Genomic DNA, 22,500 nt, shown 5'->3' with positions numbered 1-22,500 from the left:
ATAATAAAGCAAAGAAAGCAACAAGTAGAGACAGAGACGGCAATTCTCAGGAAGGACTGAAATGAAAGAGCCAGCACTGCTAAACTCATTACCATAGGTAGATCAGTTAAAAAGAAAACCTTCCACAGAAAATTTGGTTCCTACCCAAAACAGCCCAAAATTGACATTGCAGTATGGGAACATTTACCTTGGAGAGGTCAAAACGCTTTCCTTAAATTCTGTCATTTGTATTTTTATATGTTGTATTACAGTGTAGCATAATGATCTAAAAACATCACGTGTAAAACAGGCATTTCAACTCCATCAAAACATTTGCATTGCTTCCCCTGAAAAATTCCAAAAAACTATACAATATAGCTGGGAAACTGGTCTCTCAAATTAAAAACTTTCACCATGAAAAATATATATATATCATTCTTTTAAATGAGTTTGTGGGTGATGACCTGTCCCCACGAAAGGAAAAAAGATGTTGAGGAATACAAATCAAGCAGAGTATGAGGCGGGATGCTTGAACTGATCAGATATAATAGCAGCTGTGAATGAGAGCGGTCCATAGAACTGCTTTAACCTGTGATCGCCCTCCCCAAAACATCGCACGCTTCGAGTTCCCCTAGCACATCAGGGCCTGATAAATGGGAAACATCCCCAAGTGCTCGTTCTCAGGACAAGGATGAGAGCCCCACCACTCCGCATAGGACCCGGTATGGGTTGGCCTCGCTCATCTCGTAACGCAGCCCTAATAACTGACTCCGTGCTGTCACTTGGACATCTTTTGCTTCACATGACCAGGGCTGTCCCACTTCTGGCTCCCTGTGTAGGCAGTGGAGAGATGCGAGCTCCAACTGTGAGAATTTTCAACACCTTAAGTCAGCCAAAACACCCAAACCCTAACGCGTAAATTATGGTCTCCCTGACACACCCACACACCCCTCTCTGTCTTCAGTCTGCATCCTTCCAGGAAAACTGCAGCTTTTAGTTTAACACCAGAAAGTTGTGTTAGTTAGGGATTGTTTGTTTGTTTTAAATATACAAATTAACTTGAAATACTTCTCGGGAAACTCTGTGGGAAAAAGGTCATATTTAACAAAAGCACATCCAGTTTGCAATCATGAGCAGTTTTCAAAAGAAATAATTGTCTTACATTTATCCATTGCTACTTTCTCTTTTCAAAATCCCTTTCCTGTGAATATTGGATATATAAAAAACAGACCTCGCTGATTATTAGGAAGTTATGCAATGAGTTAAAAAAATGAATCAATTCAGTTAAAAAATACAGAGGTTAAAATGAGCATTGTATACACATATGTTTTTAAGGCATTAGGATATTATAATTATTAAAATAAAAAACAAAACAATTATTTACCCTTAAAATGAGAGAAACTTGTTCAAAGATTTTGCTTTAAGGTCATGTTTGAATACTAATATTCAAACCAGTGTAAGCCTGGAAGTAGTACCGCAGTTGGGGGAAGTGTGTATACTCTTATTATTATTATTTCAAAGCTACAGTACTGTAGATTTCCTATTTCATTATTATTAGTATAAAATAAATTAGTACAAACAACAAAAAAAGAAATTTCACTTCTACTTTCGTATTTCTTTAGATCTTAACGTGACATTAATGAGCAAATACACACTAGGATGATGATCACACTGTAGGATAAAATGGCTCATATACTGTGTTGATAAGTTAAGATGAAAGAAATCCAGAACAAAGACACAACAGTATTGTGGAGATATGTTTAGATTCCAAAATATTTGTATCAGTCAAAGATAGAAACACCCCAGACAAAAAAGAACTGATAAATAGAAACATCCACTTTTTTCCCCACTTGACTGTATAATAAATAAACTGTATATATTAAAGCGTTACTCCATTACTATGCCTAGCTGCCACGTGCAATACATAGATACGTTATATACATATTTTCCATCTGATCTCTGATGCATTTGTAGCTCCTTTTGAATACCAATGGCATTCCTAAGCAAGCATTTGAGGGCAGAATTGAACTTCTGGGAGACAAAGATGCTCAAATGGAAACCATACTGGCATTTAAACCCTGACCCTAATGATGCAAGACTGTAGGTGAGGTGCTTTTGAGTAACATCTGAGACAGTTCTTCCTGAATCTGAGAATAAAGGATTATAACGTACAATGGGCAGTCTACTGGAATATTTTAGAGGGCTTCATGGGAAACATGGCTGCAAAATCCAGAAAGATTACCTGAAGGGCATAAGGAGCATGTAGTGCGATCACAGATCCCATAAAACTACTCTCAACCCATATGAAAATGACGCAGATGACATTTCTTCATATATAGCCTATTAGAAGCTGCTTTCTTGAACAGCACAGCTCTTCCTCTCCATTTTCTTTTCCACCATACCAAGTTTTTGTTCTTCTCATGCTGACTGACTTGCTTATCTAACACATCATGACGCTTTATTCCATCACAACATGGCACTGTGCCCTCAAAGTGAGCCTGGTCATTAGATGCATCACTCAGAGATGTGAAAATTGTTGACCAAAAGAGAGGAACTTGAACGTCACAGATGGATGAGAAGGGCTTTGAAATAGGTAACAGGATTGGTAACAACTTACTCATAAGTACGTAAGACACAACGGCACATCGCTGTGATTGACAAGAACTACTATTTGCAAATCGTACTTCCATGAGCACCATCAGCACACTCACCAATCAAGATTTGAAAACAAGCGTTTTTAAGACTGGTATTTTTTTAATGGCATCAGCCTGGTGCCAAGCACAAGTCAATACGAAAGGCACTGTCATATATAACAAAAAGCTGAAGCAAATGCAAAGGGTGCTGCAGCAGTCAACTACTTAAGAGAGAAGAGGATATTTTAGTCCGAAAGAGAACTTTCCAACAATAGAGTATGATGCATTATACTTTAGGAATAAATAGTGAACACGATCAGACAAGTTCATAATAATTTCTACCTACTTTTTTATTTTTTTTAATACTTTTTGTGTTTAAATATTGTAATTTGTTTGAAACTGCAACTATTTAGAAGCACTGCGTAGCAGCCCCATTATGAGTCAGGTACTGTATGTAAAGGCATGCTGAGGGAAAAGGGAAAAAAAACACCCCATACTTGGGGTACTTTTTGTCTTAATGACTGGAAAAATTAATTTACCCAAGCGAGTAAATAACAGTGATCTGTATCAACCCCACTGATTCTCCTTCTCTTACCCAGTTAATCCGAGTTTGCCAAAACCAATTGTCTAATGATATTATTTTGTGATTTTACAGCTACTTGCAGTGATGCTGTGCAAAGGACACAAGCAGTTATTCTTGGTTATGAATTGACAAAATCCTGCATTAAGAATGATTTGAAGAGTTTCTTGTTAGAATTTCTTCTACTAAAGATAGGTTCACATGGTACTGCATTGGAATAGTCAGGGTAAATCTAAATTAAGATAAATTAGCCCAAGCAGAACACCAGATTAACACAGCTGTATTCCTCTCAGATATAGGAGTTTACATCAGGTAAACCAGGTACTTCTGCCTAATATACTCTGTGCCTGACAAACATTCTGCAACACTAAGCTGCATACCTTGTTGGAAAACAGTTATTATTAAAGAAGTCTTCCTAGTTCTTAATTAATGCCACTCTAACTTAGGCTGCACTATTTATATGGTGTTTTACAAGATGCACACCTCTGGTGTCCCACCCTGAAGCCAGGTGATGCACGCTGAGCCCAAGCACAACATTCTGAGGCAGGTTTTGAGCATTCCAGATCACGCTTTTTAACTCAAATTTCAGAAGTAATTTTAGATGGGTGAATCATATCATGAAAACAGGAGTCCATTTATTTGTTGGTTTTTAAAAGCCGTATAATTCTTACCCAGCCTCTAATTGCATTATATTAAATATTCACTAGAAATACACGGGAAATTTACACATTCTTCATACTAACTATTCTTTTTGTTCTGGATACAAAATTAGTGTTTACTCGGTTAAAATTATTATTGATTTTTTTGTGCCAGCTGAAAAACTGCCCCCTGACTTGGCAGCAGTGGCTCCATCCCTCTCCTTCTGCACCCCACAACACTTCTCCTGACTGTGCCTCCCTCCCCTCCGGCCCTTCATCTGCCTGGACGGCCAGGCTCTCTGGGACAAGGACTGCCTATGCAGTGTTTGCTACACATTTTGATCCAAGGCTCTACTCTCAAACCATCAAACAGAAAAGTAGAAGAGTTATAAAATTCATATTGGAGGCATCTTCTCCTATTCCTCTCTCTCCTTCACAGAGACTCAGAGAAGGGAAGAACACAAAGCATGGAAGGAAGTTTTTGAGAAGACTCCTGACAGGACCGCCAACCAACCTGCATGCTTCCCTGAAGAAACAGGGTGCAAAGTTCAGTTCTATGTTTGCATTTCTAAAATGTTCGTATTTCTAAAGAGTGCAAAATATCAAATATCCTTCTTGGAGAATAACTCCCCTCTAGTCTCTTACTGAGTTGCTATATAACCATACAATAAATATTATCCTGCTCACATACTTCTGTTTACTTAGCATACAGTATATTTGATGCTATCTAGCAGCATAAGTTTTAGTTCTGTCATCTTAAAATAGTAATAGTTGTCAATCAAACTAGAAAGTGCATAATAAAAACATTCTAGAAACTAATAACCTTATATTTCTACACTCAACTTGGAGCTGAGCATTTCTTAAAATGAGATTAATTATATGTTTGTACAGTGCCCGATACAATCAGACAGACCTCTAAACAACATCCTCCTAGCAATGAACACAGATTATAATCGTATAGAGAGAGTGTTTGTATATACTACATAATATATGCAGCAGTAAATTAGTAGCATCACCTTCACCTGGCCCAGTATTTTGGTCTGCAAGAAAGTTTTTTTGGGGAAAAAAAATGCAATCTGTCTGGTACTAGAGTATTAGCTAGAGGAAGAGAGAAAAGGGCACAGTCAATACCCAAGTAATTTATGGCAACATTTTACAAATATTTGGAAGTGTGGAAGCACCAAGGAGAGAAACACTGGAAAAGTCCTCAAAGTTATGACCAACATAATGCAGTGAACTGGTGACTTGAAAATAAAAGTGTCAGGAAAATATCCGTTGAATTACACCTGTGAAACTTTAGTGGGAACCTCAATGCTTGGGACATTTAAGCCTACTCTGGACATAGCATTAGCAAATACCCTGTAGGGAACAATCCTAAAATATCCAGAAGATGGACTAGATGTAGAACAGGTCTTTTCCTGTTCCACTTTTTATTATCCTAATCCATCACCCTTGCTCAGGTGGTGAAGTTTTATGTAGACTTTAAAAATTATGACCATTAGAAAATTATGTGTGTGTCTGTGTAATATATACACACATATGGATGTAAGGTCTGGTTTTTAAACACAACGGCACAGAAAAAAAAAATCTTTGCACCTCATTTGCCCATGCTACAGCTGTAACTGTGTATTAATCTGGCAAGTGCAGACAGAAATTTCTAATTATGGTTATGTGAATGCACTATTTGCATAATCGCAACCACTGAACTTGCAACTTAGGTATGCACTAACTTAGGTATGTTTACTGTCGACAATGTAGTAGTACAGGACTATGACACACTTATGCCACAAAAGCAAGGTCAACCTGACAACTCTGTCCCAAAACAGAAGTTTAGAAATACTGCAAGATAGACAAGTTGACACCAAAGCTTGCAGAACAGGCTCAGCAGGAGAAGTCACATAAGGAACTCTAAATATTGAAGTCTTTCATATTAGGGATTCTCAAGAAAAAGATGAAAGATGGTATTTAGCTCTATTCTGCCTATGGTCTCGTTCTCATTCCTCTCTGGCCCCTGCCCCCTGTTTTGCAGAGAGGCTAGAACGTTTGGTGACTTTCTGAAACATGAAGTCCACCAAGGATGTTGTGCTGACAATCCGCTAACAGTAAAAGTCTTTCTGAGCAATGGCTGCAGGAAGCATCTCTGTTCCCAAGTCATGGGATGGCAGAATTCTTCATGGATGTGCAAGGTGTGTTAAAGGAGGAGGATAAAGGCTTTGCTTTGTCCATGCATGTTATTGTTACTTCTATTATTCTGGAATGGAAACCCTCTTATTGACCAAAACATAAGGCAATCACCCCCGTATAAGAGACAATGAAAAGATCCATTGTCATACTTGCGTATGAAAGAAAAACAGTGGAATGGTATGGAGAAACGAAAAGGTCTTTTGTTTTTAATCTTTTAGAAAGAAAAGGCCATGACTGGCTTTCCTTCGTAGCCCAGCCCGAGTTTATCATAGTATTACAGTGAGAAACAGTGGCCTGCACCGATTTTTATACATAAATCTTAATGACTCCGATTGCTGCTAAGGATAAAGAATGGTGGCAGGATACAGCCATTCACCATTAAAGCCTTCATAATTACTGAGTATACAGAATATTTATTATAAATACTATGCCAGGCCTCTTTTGTGAGCTGCCCTGGGCCTGTTCTCTGAGCCGCATCAAGCAAGAAGTTTAAATGAAACTGCTCCCAAGTTTCTGAAATGGTTTAATAAAACATATACTGACTGTAATATTCAGTTTATAGTAGAAAACTATTGCCCCTTGGTTTGAAAAATGACCTCTAGTTGGCAATTTTACTCTCAGCTTCATAGATTATAGTCCACTGTTGGTCATTTTCTCAATCCACAGGGCAATACTTTTCCATAACAAGCTCAAACTGCAATCAGTATTTGTAGGCTGTTACACAAGTTGAGGATAATATGTCTCAACACATCCTATTATATGACTAAACAAAAGAAATAACAACCTGGTGACACAGACATATGGAGAAAAACAGTGCAATTCTTCTAATTTTCTAATGCTGAGATAGCAGAAAAACATATTCTTTTATTGTGCTAATTTATATTAAATTTAATGTCTTCAATATACAATTATCTCTAATTTGATTTTTTCATTGTTTTGTTTTATATTGTTTTATGCCTATGCTTATTCCAATGTAAAACGATAAATACTAAATTCTATTAGTATCAGATTTCAGAAATGACAGATTGTGACTGATAGCTTAACATTGTAAAATCATATTAAAATGTATTCACATAGATATCTTAAAGATCAGTTGCTCTTGGGCACACAAAGCATGCATTCATAGAAACTGAAGAGGTTTCATATAAGGAAATTCTGATATAGTTTAGTAGGCAAGTTGCAAGTAATTGTTTCTGCACCCAGCTCCGCCACATAAATACGAGATGAAACGCAACATTTCAGAAAAGTAATTCCCCCATTATGTAATCAAATAGATGCACTGTGTTGACGATAAGTCAGGGAATGGGAAGTGAGAGACCTGGCATCTATTCCAAGATGAGCCAATGACAGGTCTGTCAGTGGCAGGTCTTAGGAAATGCCCACCCCACCTTCCTACATCACAGCTACTCTGATCTGTAGGGCTAATGCAACTTACCTAGCTAGCTGGAGTGCAGCGAGGTTTAATTCTTTTAGTGACGGATGATGGAAGCTCTTGCAGATTCTTTACTGTAAATGCAAAATATTTATAATTACAAGAGTAATATTCATCCCTGTCTGTAAATAAAACTCTGCAGTTAAATGTGACACCCACCCACGCACAAAGCCAAAGAGAATAACTTCCCAAGCCGCAGCTACAGTGGGGCCAAAAGCAGACATTTTGCCAACATTCATCTAGAAATTAAGAGCTTCCTACCCTTTCAACAACTACACTGCATTTTCCTGGGAATCTGGGGGTAGAAAGGAGAATCCTGGCTGAAAGATGACCCAGAAGAGAAAAAAAGTTCACAGTAGTTCTGCACGTGACGCTTCAAAAACCATATACAACTACAGACATCTATCTATAATACTGGATTTTGATATATTAAAGGGACAGATTTGGTTGCTGTTGTTGAGTTTTGATGGGTTTTTTTTGTTGTTGTTTGGGCGTTGTGCTTTTTTTTTTTTTTTAAGGATAATAAAAATGACACACGTGTCATAGCAAAATGGATTAATCAAGGAAGATGATGTTTATCCTAGGTCCTGAGTTGCACATCTTCATAACTCACTCATAAAAATTAATGTATTGTACATGCACCACAGTGATGTATCTTCTATTTTTACCCGTTGAGAATAAATTGTTCTAAATTGGATTACCCTGATATCCAGCAAGAAATGTAGAAATTACATTGTTATTTTAAGAATTTACATTGCTGTGTATAGAAAACAGATCTTCTCAGTGCGCTTTTGAACTGTCATGTTACTCCCACTGTTATGAAATCGTAGTTGTTGCTGCCACACCTAAAACCAAATGCAATGTATGCTGTATCACTTGACATACTGTTCACTTGGTACCTTAATGACAAAACTATACATGGGATACTTTAGGACTGATCTTTCATAGCTGACTGTTTTTGTATATAAGTAATACACAACTGTGTACACAAGGACTCATAAAATCCTCATTTCTAAAATCAACAGATGAAAAAATCCCTAAATAATAACGTACAGATGTTTCATATTTAAATGAGCTGCTGGCATTTAATGCTGCCAATCATACAAGCAATAAAATTGGTGAATTTCAAGGTACTCAGCATTTACAATGGATTTTTTTTTTTTTTTAAATCAGACGATCACTTTACGATGACTGAAAAAATGATTAGTCAACAAACTTACAGTGATACGTTTTGATTACATCTCTAAATTCCTATGTGTGGTCAACTATACTATGTTGTTCCATATCAATTCCTTTTCCTTTTACCTCAAGGAGGTTGATTCGGTTGTCCTAAAGCTGCAGCGCTTCACTAAAAGTACGTTATCTACACATTATCTATAGAGTAATCCTCTTCTCAAATACAGGACAGAACATCAGAGTTTCTAATCCTACACAGATAGAGTAATTCACATCCACTGTACATTTTACTGTAAAGACAGAGTAATACAATATGTTTGATAAATCATGTCTGTGTCTGTGTACAAAGAAAAAGGTTTATCTTTTTTCCTACAAGATGCATCCGTATTAAGGCACACACACTCTCGATGCTGGCACTCTAACAATCTTTCCAAGCTCTGTAATAGAGACATCTGAGTTTAAAAAATGAAGCAGCCCACAGGTCAAACAAGTTCCTGATGAGAAGTACTTAACCAGAAATATTATTTCACTGATTCTAAGTTTTCATCCATACATCAAACCCTAAAGTCTATTGATTAAATAAAACTGATCTTCCTCTATTTCAAAGCAAAAGAGAATTAAATCATCTCCACTGCTTCTCCTTGGTTTGGAACTATCAAGTTGTACACTGTGGTCATGTGTCCCGCTTATAATTACAACATCTTTAAGCAAAGCTTATCCTGCAGTGACTGATCACAGGTTTCTTGTCTCTTCCTCTAAATCTTCTGGTCCTGGTCATAACCAACGGCACCCGATGGCCCAACATTCTGATCCAATACGGCAAGTGATATGATCCAAGATCTGCTAAAATCAACATATTCCTTTTCTTCAGGAAATTTTGCATCAGGACAACCTTAAGTATGCGTGAATACAAGAATTTACTGCAATCATAGTGTCACATCATCTCTTTCTCATGCCTCCTTTTCACTGCGTAATTATCTGCATCACGCTTTAAGTTTTCTTGCAGTCCCACATCCAGTCAAACCAGCCCTTGCAAAGCCTTATGCAAGTCAACATCTACCAGCTTGGAGAAGGAAGGGTCTGTTTCACCAAGTGTCTATGTCAAATTTAGCACATCTGTACATTGCTGAGCCCCATGTAGTACTAGGCAGTATCTGAAAATACCATCAACTTCTAACGTAGCAGAAACATGCAACAAACTCCTAACAACGTCTTTGCAGGGCACCAAGAGGCGGATACAAAAATATAGGGAGCTTTGGTTGGGTTTTTTGTTGGTTTTTTGTTTGTTAGTTTTTGTTCACCAAAAAAAAAAAAAAAGTCTAAGTTTGCTTTAAAGCTCCCCTGAGCTACTGCATCTCCAAACAGACTTCAGCTTGGTTCCAGTCTACCTGTACCATGCTGCTCCATACTGTGTAAACATCCTCTGACATTCAATGCAGCCAAAAACCCTCTATCAGAGATGCAGTTTCCATCCTGGAAGGTAATCCCTGCTAAAAGCATAGCATCTCTGTTCACTTGTGTCTCACCCCATACTGGCAGATGAAAGGATACAGACTCAATACAATTGTGTTGCTGTATATACACATTTAGTGAAGCAAATAAAGTACTCTGTTTGTTTTTTTTTTAAAAAACAAGGAATTGTTAATGTACTTCAAACCTTCTTAAAATTAGCATCACAGACTACAGTAAATGCATGATTAGCAATAAATTAATTAACAAAAAAGAGGAATTTACTACCTGTTAGTTATTTCAGCACAATAAAGTTGGAGAAATGCAGAACGGTGAGTAAATGCAGACATCTGCATTAGTTAAGAAGGCTGCAGCTTGGGCATGTCCTTCAAACCCTTAGTTCCTTTCCACTGGAAATCACTAGTTCAGCACCAGCAAAGCTAAGTGACAATAAGAGCCTTTCTTCTGCTAAGTAGCACTAATTTCTGCCTATAGTGCCATTCAGATGAAGATTGATCAAGTCAGAGGTAGAAATCAGTGTGCCACCAGTGAAGATGAGTTCGTAACAGCCTCCAGGTATCAAGATACACAAAAGAAACACCAAAAATAAAACAAATCAACAGATATTCTCGCAAAATAGATCAATATTAAACTCTCAGTTTTCTCCAGATCAAAAAACCAGGAGTCAGAAGATCAAGAACTCAGAGTCAGGATTTTCCTATCAAAGAGCATATGGTTTCTCCTGAAGACTTTGACTGATACATGATCTTTTCTTTCTTTTCAGGCAGAACAGCTGTCCAGTGAACTAGAAGAAATAGCCCTGAAGATAGCTTTGTGTCTGATATGACTTTGAGAGGGAAAATCATCCCAATGATAAATGCTTCAAATGAAATTTCTAAGGAATAGAATATATATCTATATATGTGAAAGATTTTTTTCTCTTGAGCAAGCAATCACTGTTACCATAGCTTTTTGGGAGGTGGGGTGGGGAAAATAGTGCAGTTTTTGATACAGAAGAGAAAAGGTGTTTACCTCAAAGCTGCATTTGGAACGAACCTAACCAAAAGAGGCAACAGCCGCTTTTGAAAGGGTCACTGAGGAGACACAGAATTTTCTGAAGATTGTCTGGACTCCATTACCTGGAATATATTGAAACTTCCTTGATTTCTCTCTGTAAGGAAATGCTCTAAGAAAGCTAAAACACATGCTTTGCCTGTTGATAAAGACTCGGAATCTTTGACTCAATAACTGAGCAGAAATGGCCTTGCTGAATTTACCATGTAGATGATTTACATGAATTTGGACTCCTGTATACCCAGTGCAGAATAGGATGGGTCTCAGCTGAGAAATGCCTAGCAGAAGAACACAATGGCCTTCTGCCCATCCTACCTCTGTGGGCCTTGAATCCTTAACTTAGAGCTCCGTGCTCACCCTGCCCCAAACTTCATCTTTCAATACAATTAACCTTCCCCAAAACCATTCTTCTCACTTTCATTTGCCTCACAACCAAATACCCTCTCTCCTGCCTTTCTACACCAAAGTCTTCCTAAACTTCCCTGCGAGCATGTTTATTTCTGAAGCTAAGTAAAATAGATCCTTAGCATTAAGAAAAAAAAAAAACCTTATATACATTCACATTTATCTTTGCATAGCCATAGATAATACCTCTCTCTCCCCCTGGATAACTCAAATGTTTTTCTTGCCCCTGTTCTCAACCCCCCTCCTTCATCCCTGCTTCTGGAGTCTTCCTCCTCCTCCCACGTAAGCTGCCAATAACCCCGTGCAGTAGTGGTGTACCCACCCACTGGCATCTGACTGCTCTCCTGCCACCTCAGCTGCCCCTCCTGGCATCTCAGGGTGCCAGTCCCTGCTCTCACACAGGTTTTATATGCACAGACCCATTCTCAGAAACCCTGCTCAATGGGATTCCAACAACAGACGAACAGCAGATAAGATCATAAAAGCAGCCCCAATATGGTGCCTCATCAGGAGGCCAACTAAATATGATAGACATGGTCCTCTCAACCTACAAGAAGGAAAGGGCTGAGCATTTAGAGAGGAAAAAAGCAGCTCAAAAAACACCTTGATATGGTCTGTAATTGACCAGCACCACCCAGCAGACAAAAACCTTTTGCCTAGGTCTTTAATTCTGGGGTAATCAAATCACTATTTTTTTCCACACATATATATGTTGTAAATGTGCTTATATTCCTAATTTTTCCCCTTCTTGCCCCCCACTTTTAGTCTGCAGTGACTAAAAGCGCAATTAATTTACAGAGATACTCTGTAACAAGCTTACAGGATGCCTTTAGTAATAAGATAATTATTTGTAACTCTATAAAGAATTATAATTTTTAATTTAAAAAGAAATCAAATAAAAACAGCTTTCATCTTTCCTGCCATGTGAAGAAAACATTCTCTGCCTACAACTCAAATTATCATTCTCTCCTTTGTGCAAAATGAATTGACCCAGAAAACTAAAAGGGTAAGAACCCATATTTGCCGGGCTTATTCAGCAGCCAAAAGTTCATGAAAAACACTGTTGTGTATCACATAGCAACCACTTGATGCCTATTGTTAAAATACAGTAGTTATTCAAAAAGTAAAATCGTGCATTCTCAAATAAGAACCCAGGCTGCAATGTGTGTTTACTGTTTTTGGGAAATAGTCATCTTGCCATTTTCTCTTTTTCCATAGCCTTGGCATATTTGGTCAACTATGCAATGCGCAGTTACCCACAGGAAAAACAAAGCAACACAAGAATTTTCCTCCAGCGCTTAGCACAGGACAACGTCCGTTCAAAGCAACACTTGAGATCATTATTCAGAGCGTTAAGATGGGCTCTATTTTTAATGCAGCCACACTTTCAGCAAAAATGTAATATTCTGGAGGAATCATGAGGGATAAAGGAAGGTAAGCGTATTGCTTTTCAACTGAGCATTAGAAGTTGTCCATTTTCACCTCTTCTCAAAGCAAACTATCCTGAAGTGGTCAGGCAGTCACACTCTGTCTTCGTAGGTCCCTTCCGACAGAACTATTCTAAAGTCCTTCGTACAGGGACAAGTGGCAATATCGCTGCTGCACATTTACACTTTTTCCTGGCATTACTACCTGTCCCTGCATCTGTGCAGAAGTACGAACTTCATGGGCATCTCCCACTTCATTTTCCCCACAAATACTTTGAGGTAAGATCTGGTATAAAATAAAACATAAAAATAAAGGAAGGCAGAAAGTCAGGTGTGGAGTCAAAAAAAAAAAAAATGTTACAAATGCTATTAATCGAATGTATTTTCTGAAAAATATTTGAAAAGAAGTGGCAGGTCGCTTGAGCCATACTGGCCTTCCTCAATCTCCAAGAAAGCTGAGAGGCAGACAGCCCTCTTTCATTCACAGATGCAGCAGACTGTCTATTTAAATTATCAAAGCAAGGCCAAAGAGGTTCTTGGAAACAACTGCTGGAGGAGATGAAGAATAGAATAGGATATAAACTCCCTTGTAGGTGCTATTATGTGCTATTACACAAATAGCACAACTTAAAACTTCAAGATAATGGCATATTTAATACCAGAAGGGAATGGCAGGCTTGCTTAGCATAACTTTGAGATGTTTCATCAAGGCTATGTACAAACAGGTGTGCAACATTTTTGCTAGCTATAAGATGCTTGTTAAGATTATTTGCTTATCTGAAAGACTGTTTAAACTCCTTTCAGTGGCAGAAAGTAGATTAAAAAGGGGGAAAACGTGTGAACATGTATGTTTTTCCAGAGAAGCTTAAATTGAGCCTAGCTGTATCCAGGTAAATGTGCTATGTTTCCATAGTCTCAAAAAGAAAGTTGAGTGGTACGCAGCTAACCCCAGATGAATGCATGAAGCTGCTAAGGAAAAACATGAGAATGAATTAGGTACCTGGGAGCAAAGGGGTGGGGTTTATGATTCTAAGAGATTTCTGGCTGTTTGCAAAACAAGACTGAAAATGTGGATGAACTGACGTTGCAGCTTGCTTGCTGCAGGTGTTCCTGCTTCTCTTAATGAAGTCCTCCACCGGAGGTTAGAGGAGAATGCAAAAAAATCAAATCTCCCTCTGAACTGCCCTCTTAACTACTGGCTTACAAATGCGTATATTCAAACAGAAGTGTGTGCACAATACAATATTTGAATCAGTCCAAAGGTAGATTGGTGCATACTTATAGATGGGGATTGTCTGTACAAAGGAAATAGTTGGTTTGGTCAGTGGTCAGCGATCTGGCCACAACAGGACGTGGTAATTATCCGACTGTTGAATAGCTGTGGTTACAATAGTACAGTCACATGTTATTTGTCAGCAAGATACCAACATACTTGACAAAACTAGAAGGAAGCTATTACATACAGCGCACAACTAAAAATTTGGAAATATTTCCTCCAAAACAATAAGAAGTATCTGTTAAAGAATAACGTAGAACTTTTCTAGCAGAACTCAAGTTCTCTCCTCAAGACTGGTAATTTATGAGCCACCAAAATACTCCATTGAACAAAACGTAATACCTATACTGCGCCTATGCAAATCACTAACAATAAGTGACTCTAAGGACCAGTAAGAACAAAGCCCCAAACCCCTATCAGGTATTATCTGAGGTATGAAAAATTCAAGGAAAAATGTATTTTTTTTTAAAGGGGGATAAATTGGGATTTCTGCAACAATTGACTCCTTTCGCCTGCTTTCAGCTAAGGATCTCAAAGAGCACTCCAAGTGTTAATTAAATTACAAAGCATTCTTGAGACAGGTAAATGGTATTATGCCCACTGGGGAACCAAAAGAACATTTATGTTTCATTACTAAAGTCAGAGTAATTCAGTGGCTAGTGATATAACCCAAGAATTATCAGTCACCACTTCTACTCATTGATCTGATGGCCTCAAAGGAGACATAGTTAGACTTAAAAAAAAAAAAAAAAAAAAAGATAATTTCCTCTTGTGCTTTTCTATCTTCCAAAATCAGGAATTTATTTTATTTTTCTGCATACTGGAAGGCATTCCTTTCAGAGCCACACTAGTCTACACAGGTGTGTTATACAGACAGGAACCAAAGCAAGGGCAGGGAATTGTAATCACCCTGTTTTACAGCTCATGCAGCTGCACCAGGACCTTCTTCTCCCTCTTCCTAGCCAGTCATATTCCCAGAGACAACATGTAAGAGCCTCTATCCCAGCAGAATGAAGATGGAAAGATGTGCAGATGAAGTAATCCCTCACTGGCCAGTTCACTGACTTCTAATACTACTTTACTGAAGAAACAGGCATAAAATTTCCACATGGAAGCCAGTGCCTCATGCACTTTATACAATCTCCCACTGAAAGGAACAACAGAAGAAATAGCTTTGAAAATGCTTCAGACTACGGCAGAGTCGATTCTGCACTCAACTACATCTATTTGAGGTTGCATGTAAAGAGATGAGGGAGACTGACTATTCTATTCTTAGTTAAAAAAAAAAAAAAGAAAACTGCCTGTATGCAGTCCAGCTTGGTTCTCTGGTTCACACACCTGCAGGATCCACAAGTAATAAAGCAGCAGGATATAAAGCAGTCTGCACAGCAGACAGTCCCATGACTCACAGGGCAACCTAAGGCATCTCTAACTCAAGACTGTTACAACCCTTCTAGATCTTTAACGAATTATAGCTCCATTAGTAAACTCATTTTGGAGAGTACTTCATGAAAGGTTTTTCTGTTTAATAAATATTTACTACTAAAACCAGGGAAGTATCTTTTTGAACTTGCTTTAAACATTTGGAATACAATGTTAAGCCAAGATTTCAAGCCTTATTGCCCCTTATCCCCCTCATTTCTTGTTATGTCATGAAGGATCAGCTACACAGAAGAGATGAGAATGTCTTTGATTTAAATGACCAAGGCTTAAGATTGTCTTCACCGTGACAGAAAATAAAGCTGCTGCATATATTTCCAGTAGCATTATTGTTATACGGCATGACAATCATCATCTTTTTTTCTTTTCCTAAAAATATGTCTAAGGAACCACATGGTTTACACGCTGCATTCAAAATATTTTTCTTCGTTTACATTGATTGCATATTTCAAATCATGTTACAGCTGAATCGCTTAGCCTAAATCAAATAAGGAATCCACATAAATGCATACACACACTTTCCTTGTTTTTAGACATTGCTGATATTGACAAGATTAAAATATTTTTCTCATTCATTATTTACTGTGATATGATGAAACTGTAAGAGTATGCATTTAACAGAACATCACAAGTAGAGTAAAGATGTGGACATGCCATTTCATTTTGATTTTACTCAGACAGTGCTAAGTATGTGACTCCCTGACTACAATAATGACATCTTTAGGTGATAAAGATTTAAGATGCTTTGCAAAGATGCAGTGTTATCCAAACTCCTCAGCCACGCTGATCAGGAGCAGTATCAAACAGACGAACTCAATAATCACGACTGAAAAAAGAGGGCCATGACTCAAGTCCCTTGTCTTGCAGGGGTCTGAGGAACACGTGCTCTGAGGAAGAACAGCAGCAGCAAACGCACACTGCACTGGTATGGAAGTGAAAAGACCAGAAAGCCATCATACATAGGCAACCCCAATAACACTCCATTTCATGGTGCAAAAAAATGCACCCTCTGGATAGTTCCGCCTCTCCTGGGGGAACTGGTACTACCTGACCACTGGAGTTTGGGGTCAAGCAATGCTATGCCTGCCCGAATCTCAAGTACATGGTACATGTTTTTGAACACATATATTGTGGATTGAAAACAACAGACATAGCACTGCACGATCCCAGTTTCCAACTCACAGTTGGGCACCATTCTGCATGCTTCTGTTGGCACTGAATTAAGGAAACACTGAACAGAGAGCACCACAGCAAAGGCACTGTAACAGAAAGTGGTACTGCTGGGCAGAGCAGCGTCGACCTTGCCTCCTGTAGGATGTGGCACTATCTGGGTTAGAATACAGAAAAACATATTTTAGCCCAAATGCTTATTCTTGTGCATTGCAATCTAAATATACCCCCTAAGATAAATATAGGAGAATAATCAGAAGGTACTGAATGCTTAAAATACACCCTTAACAAAACAAAACAATGTAATGCACATCTCTTTTTACGTGTCAAACAATTTGCCTAACAAATCATAATAATGCAGAACGATATAAAATTCACCCATCAAGCCCAAATACACAAATACACGCACAAAGATTACCATGGCAAAGAATTGTGAATTTCATTAAATATGTTAAAGGCAAAAAAAAAAAAACCAGCTTTGAAAAATAGTAATCCTGTCTTTCAACAAAAATATTATAGGAAGCTATGAATTTGGTAGATCTGAATAGGATGTTGGTACATGTTTTACTAAGGTAATATAATGGCACACTATTATTAGATCACATTAATCATTACTGTGCCAAAGGCACTGACAGCACCACTGAAAAGGATTGAAAGGGCTGGTAATGGATATAAATTACCCATTGTGTGATAAAAGGATTTTTACTAAGAAGGTAAGAATAAAACAGCAAATTTCTAATATAACTGTTGTGTAAAAACCAAAATAAAAGTAATCCAGTCAGTAATATCCACAAAATCAGAAAGTAAGCACTTTTGAAACAAGATAAAGTCACAATAAAAACTGTATACAATATAAAATTAATTTTGTGGTGCATAATATTACTATCAATTTAAATAGTTTACACGATGACCTCTATGGGGTATGGTCAAGAGAAAGGTAAGCTTTGCTAATCAGAACAAAGTATGAGCTTCTGCAGGCGTATTTTAGGCTTGCGGGTTTGGAATTTTGTCTTTGGATTTTGTGGTGTTTATTTTGTTTTATTTCTTTAGAAACTATAATGGCTTTGTGACACCTCCCTGAAATTCGAGATCCATCAGAGTTTTGTTCTCTGCGCTAACATCACAACAAACAGCACATCTCTCAGATGGTTTTATTTGGATTCCAAACGCTATTACAAAATGAACCACATCTTTGCTGAGCTATTTAACTATTTGATTGAAAACATTTGTATTACTAATTGTCCAGTTCTTTGCTTCTCCTTTACTCTGTCCAGTATTTCCCTATATTAGTAGGGATCAGTGAAGTGAATTGGGCAGACTGAATTCTTATTTACAGATTTAAAAATCCACATATCTTCCCTGCAGCTGAGGGAATTGTTCTACAATCAAGTCACTGTAATTCTGGTCGAGTCAATTGTCTAGAATAAGATCCAGTAGCCCACATTCAATTAGTAAGTTTTAAAAATTGTGAGCTGTATTCTTAAATGATATAAATTCCTAAGTACAGACATCAATCCTGAAAATGCTTACATCCATGCTTAACTTTACTCACGTGAGTAATTCCATTAGCATCAGTAATTCAATACCTGCTTATGCATTTGCAGTACTGAAGCTTCAGTATGCCTGAATATCTCCTCACTTACATACACTATAAATCAGCACTGTTCCCCTGAATCACAGTTTCCACTGATTCACATGATATAAAATGAGTGGACAATCCAGTATAACAATTGTAATAAAGAAATAACATAAGAATTTGATTTAGAAGCAGAAGCTATCAGAAATTTTGATTTAAGAATCAATTAACATGTGTGGAATGTAGAATTAATTATTGGTTATTTCCTAGGAAGCTAGGCTTTTCATTCAAACTGAGGGCCAAATAACCCAATTCTGATTTCACACTGATTTCCACACCAATCTGGTTTCTCAGACTTTACAGAAGCTCTTCTTCTACTGCACAGGAATAGCTCAGAGGAAAATCATATATACAATGTAGTACACCCCTCCACCCACTGATTTTCATGGGTGTTCTCCTCATGCTAATATACAACAGAATATGATTCTTAATAATATGCATGAGATATTCTATTGAACTTCTGGAAAAAACATGAAAAAGTGATAAAATGAATTTAATCACAAGTGTCATGGATATTTTTATTTAAATCATCAGTCTGATGATAAAGTAATAAATGATGATTCATCTCTAATACAATTATTAGATATCAACTGTATAAGATGAATGTTCATGTTTTTACCAAGCAGATTTTTTCCTTCAAAAATCTATTTATAGCTAATGACACCCAAACGAACTACAATAAAGAGTTTTCCTGAAGACAGAAACATAATAGTTTTGAAGATGTAAAGAAAAAAAAAAACAAAACAAAACCATGTGAGAACAGATTTTAAAACCTAATTTAGGTACCTAATGTTTATGCACTTTTTAATATGGAAAAAAAAACCTAAAAATTCAGATGCATAAGCAGAAGGAAATGTTATGATAACAAGTAAGTTTTCTTACCAGTTACTCTTAAACGAACGAATCTGTTCCCTGGCTGAGGAAATTCTTAAAAGACACAGGATAGGTACTGAAGGTCGCAACTGTAAAAATAAAACCTGTGAGAAATTTAATATGTCAAAACTCAACGTTTGATTCAGACATTTATGCTAAAATATTACAATGCCACCTCAAGCAGACAATCTACAGAGCAGCAGAGAGTATTGAGAATCAGAATATTAATGGGATTAACACCTTTTATTTTTTAAGCCTTCATAATGTGCTTGTTTGGTGGCCATTTCATTTTGGGAACTGAAAAGTTCTTTCAGTTCTGGATTGTTTTGAGAGGGAAAACCTCTCCTCACGATAATGCCAAGGAACAGAATGAAATTCTTCTGATCCTTTCCCCTAGACAGTGCAGCAAAAGAGGACAAAACAGGATAAAACAAAAGTTGCATAGCATACTCCAGAAACCCAGTTATTCTCTTTGACATTGATATTCTAATCTTTCGAATGGAGCAAAAAGAGAACAGCTACTAACTGTATTTTTACTTTTTTTCTTAATTCCATTTTATAACAGAAGTAAGTCCTTTGTAGATGATCTCATCTAATAAACCCCACTTAAAAGAGATAAGAGCCAGCAGTAAAAGCCAAGCCAGAATACTTCCAAGATATTTGTCAGTAGTGAATTTAGGGCCATTACATTAGTAAGCAAAACAGAAACAAAAACAAAGGATGTTCTTAGAGCAAAATAAAGTTCACTGGACTGAAGCTATAATCTGAAGAATTTATGACTGAGAATTCTAACTATGTTTGTTCCAGTGTGTGTCTAACAAATGAAATTAAAGGTCATTTCCAAAGAATACACTTTGTACATCTACATCAAACTATTTCATACAGCTGGCTCTGGCTCGGAGGCCTGAGTTCAAGCAGCATGGCCACTGGGCTTCACCTCCTGCATACAGCTACTGGGGAGGTGCTGGCCCCACGGCCGAGCCCCCACCGCCACCTGCAGTCCTCAGTGCACACATCTGCATCCTCACCAGCTGTGGGAAGCCAAGAGCTTGGCCATTTATTGTGTCTGGTTGAGTTCAGGATGCACTGACAGGATCACACTGTTAGGCAATGCCATTTGTTGACTTGAAGGACAAAAAACAACTCTGAGGGCTCCTATCCATGACCAAAACAATATTAAATAGTTCTGCACATTTGGAGTTCCCTGCTAAGCAATCCTGCACTAGCGCAACACTGATAAAACGCTTCCATGCATCCTTGTCCTGACTACATCCAAAGCAAAACACTTATCCAAAATATCCTTCTTTGTCCGTGCCACCACCTCTTCTCACTCCTTAGCTTGCCCACCACACCAAGCCCACACTATTATTTTCATCTCAGTGGTCCACAGTGTTTCCTGATCCCCGCACCTTCCCCCTCACTTGTAGATCGAGCCTTTATCACACCCTTTGAAATATTTTCCAAGCGATAATTCTGCCACATAACTGCTCTTGCATAGGAGAATTACCCCAGTAAAAGCTTCAAACCCCTCCTTTATAACTCACATTTCCACAGTTGACTGCCAAAAATTCAACAGACATCTGGTTTGCCATCACCACTGTTTCTCACGCGTAGGAACACGTTTCTTTTTTGCTCTCTCCTCATGCCTGGTTGTCTCTTACATGCCAATTGCCTCTAGTTTTGTAGTCAAATTAAAAGCCCCAAATGGCAAAGGCCAGCTTCCCATTACATATCTGACTGCACTGACCTCAGTGGGCACTGAGTAAGTGCAAACCCTGACTGCTGGGCACCCCACTTCTCAGGGGGCTCCCAGCAACAGCTGGAGCAAGGCAGAGGACAGCCACGCCAAGCCCTAGGTGCTGGCTGGAGGGAATGAAAACGTTTGAGAAATGGTTAAGACAAAACCCTGTCATGAGATTTCCTTTTCTCAAATGCAAAATCATATCTGGACAGGATTCGGGTCCCATTTATACAAGCCCATATCCTTTTAGAATTCAAATAAGTGAATTTTGGTTACAGTATTTGGACACAGAAAAAGCAAATTCCTGGTCTGCTATATATAAACACAGGTCCCATCCAACATCTTTCAGCTTCACAGTGTCTAAAAACAGTGACAGCTTGTTTGTCTGGAATTTCTGCTGTTGTTGACATCTTAAAACCTTAAGATACACCTTTTTAGTGTTTACTTGCAGCTCAGTCAAAGTAAGAAAGCCAAGAAATAGAAACAAAGAAGATAATAAGCTGTTGGGTTTGGAAAAGATGTTATCTCACTAAACAGGTTCTTAGTACTCCTACGCCGACATTGTAAACTACATTTTTGCTATGCTATTACAAGGCTACTTGTGATTTAAAAAATTCAGATTTTACATACACGCTCATGACTTGCAAAATTCTAAGAATGATTCTCAAGGGGCTTTCACTAAGATGCTTTATAAATTCTGATGACAGACAGAACACAGTAAGGCTTCATCTCTTAAAGTCCTGTACTGATTTGTTTGGAGGCTTCATGTCATTGATCAGCATGTCAATGTCTCTCGCAATCTGCTTTCCAGTTCATGACTGTGAGTGAACCCCTCAGGTTTAAAACCTTAAATGATTTAAGGTCTGTGATACATAACCTTATGAACAAATTGGGAAAATCTGTAGCTTTACACATTAAACTGCAGCAGAAATGATTTAAAGCCTTATAAAAGATATTTTACTTACCTGTGCTAATATTATTCTAACACATTTGACACTGACTATGTAAAGGAGATATTTTAAAGGTACAGGCAGCAAGCTGCATGAAAACAAATTAAGATAGTTCCACTTAGGTCAAATGGGGCCAGTTTACTAGTGTCTAATACACTTGGTGGCATTAAACATGGCCTCTTGAGCCCCTACAGACCAATTTATCACAGTGACATGCCAACATTCCTACCATCCTCGTCCCTGCCCCATGAAGGAACCCACAGGCCTGCAGAGAGAGGGTGGCAAAATAAAAGTGCTAGCAAGGCACAGTCAGGGTAAAAGCACACCATTTTTGCACATTCTTAAAGAAATGTAGGTAGTTCATTACTTTAAATGAAGTATAGACAGGAAAGGGAGAAAGCAATCTCTCACCCCATCACTGAGTCGGGGACCAGAAG

At 37.9% G+C, this 22,500-nt stretch overlaps 1 protein-coding gene across 7 annotated transcripts in view; it reads right to left on the bottom strand.

The window, feature by feature from the left end:
* Positions 1-22,500, bottom strand: part of ZNF536 (zinc finger protein 536) — a 328,996-nt gene that overhangs the window by 257,483 nt on the left and 49,013 nt on the right. For 6 of the 7 annotated variants that reach the window (XM_021408611.1, XM_021408610.1, XM_021408614.1 and 3 more), the window contains 2 exons: positions 19,382-19,461; positions 7,450-7,520 (listed from right to left, as the gene is read on the bottom strand). The gene's annotated coding sequence lies outside the window, so the exon portion shown is untranslated. Of the gene's footprint in view, positions 1-7,449; positions 7,521-19,381; positions 19,477-22,500 lie in introns of all 7 variants that reach the window. The other variant, XM_021408612.1, reaches the window with a different exon arrangement.

Source organism: Numida meleagris, chromosome 10 (genome assembly GCF_002078875.1).
Source record: "Numida meleagris isolate 19003 breed g44 Domestic line chromosome 10, NumMel1.0, whole genome shotgun sequence".
In the NCBI taxonomy this organism is placed as follows: Eukaryota; Metazoa; Chordata; class Aves; order Galliformes; family Numididae; genus Numida; species Numida meleagris.
This window is presented reverse-complemented; position numbering and strand designations above follow the sequence as displayed.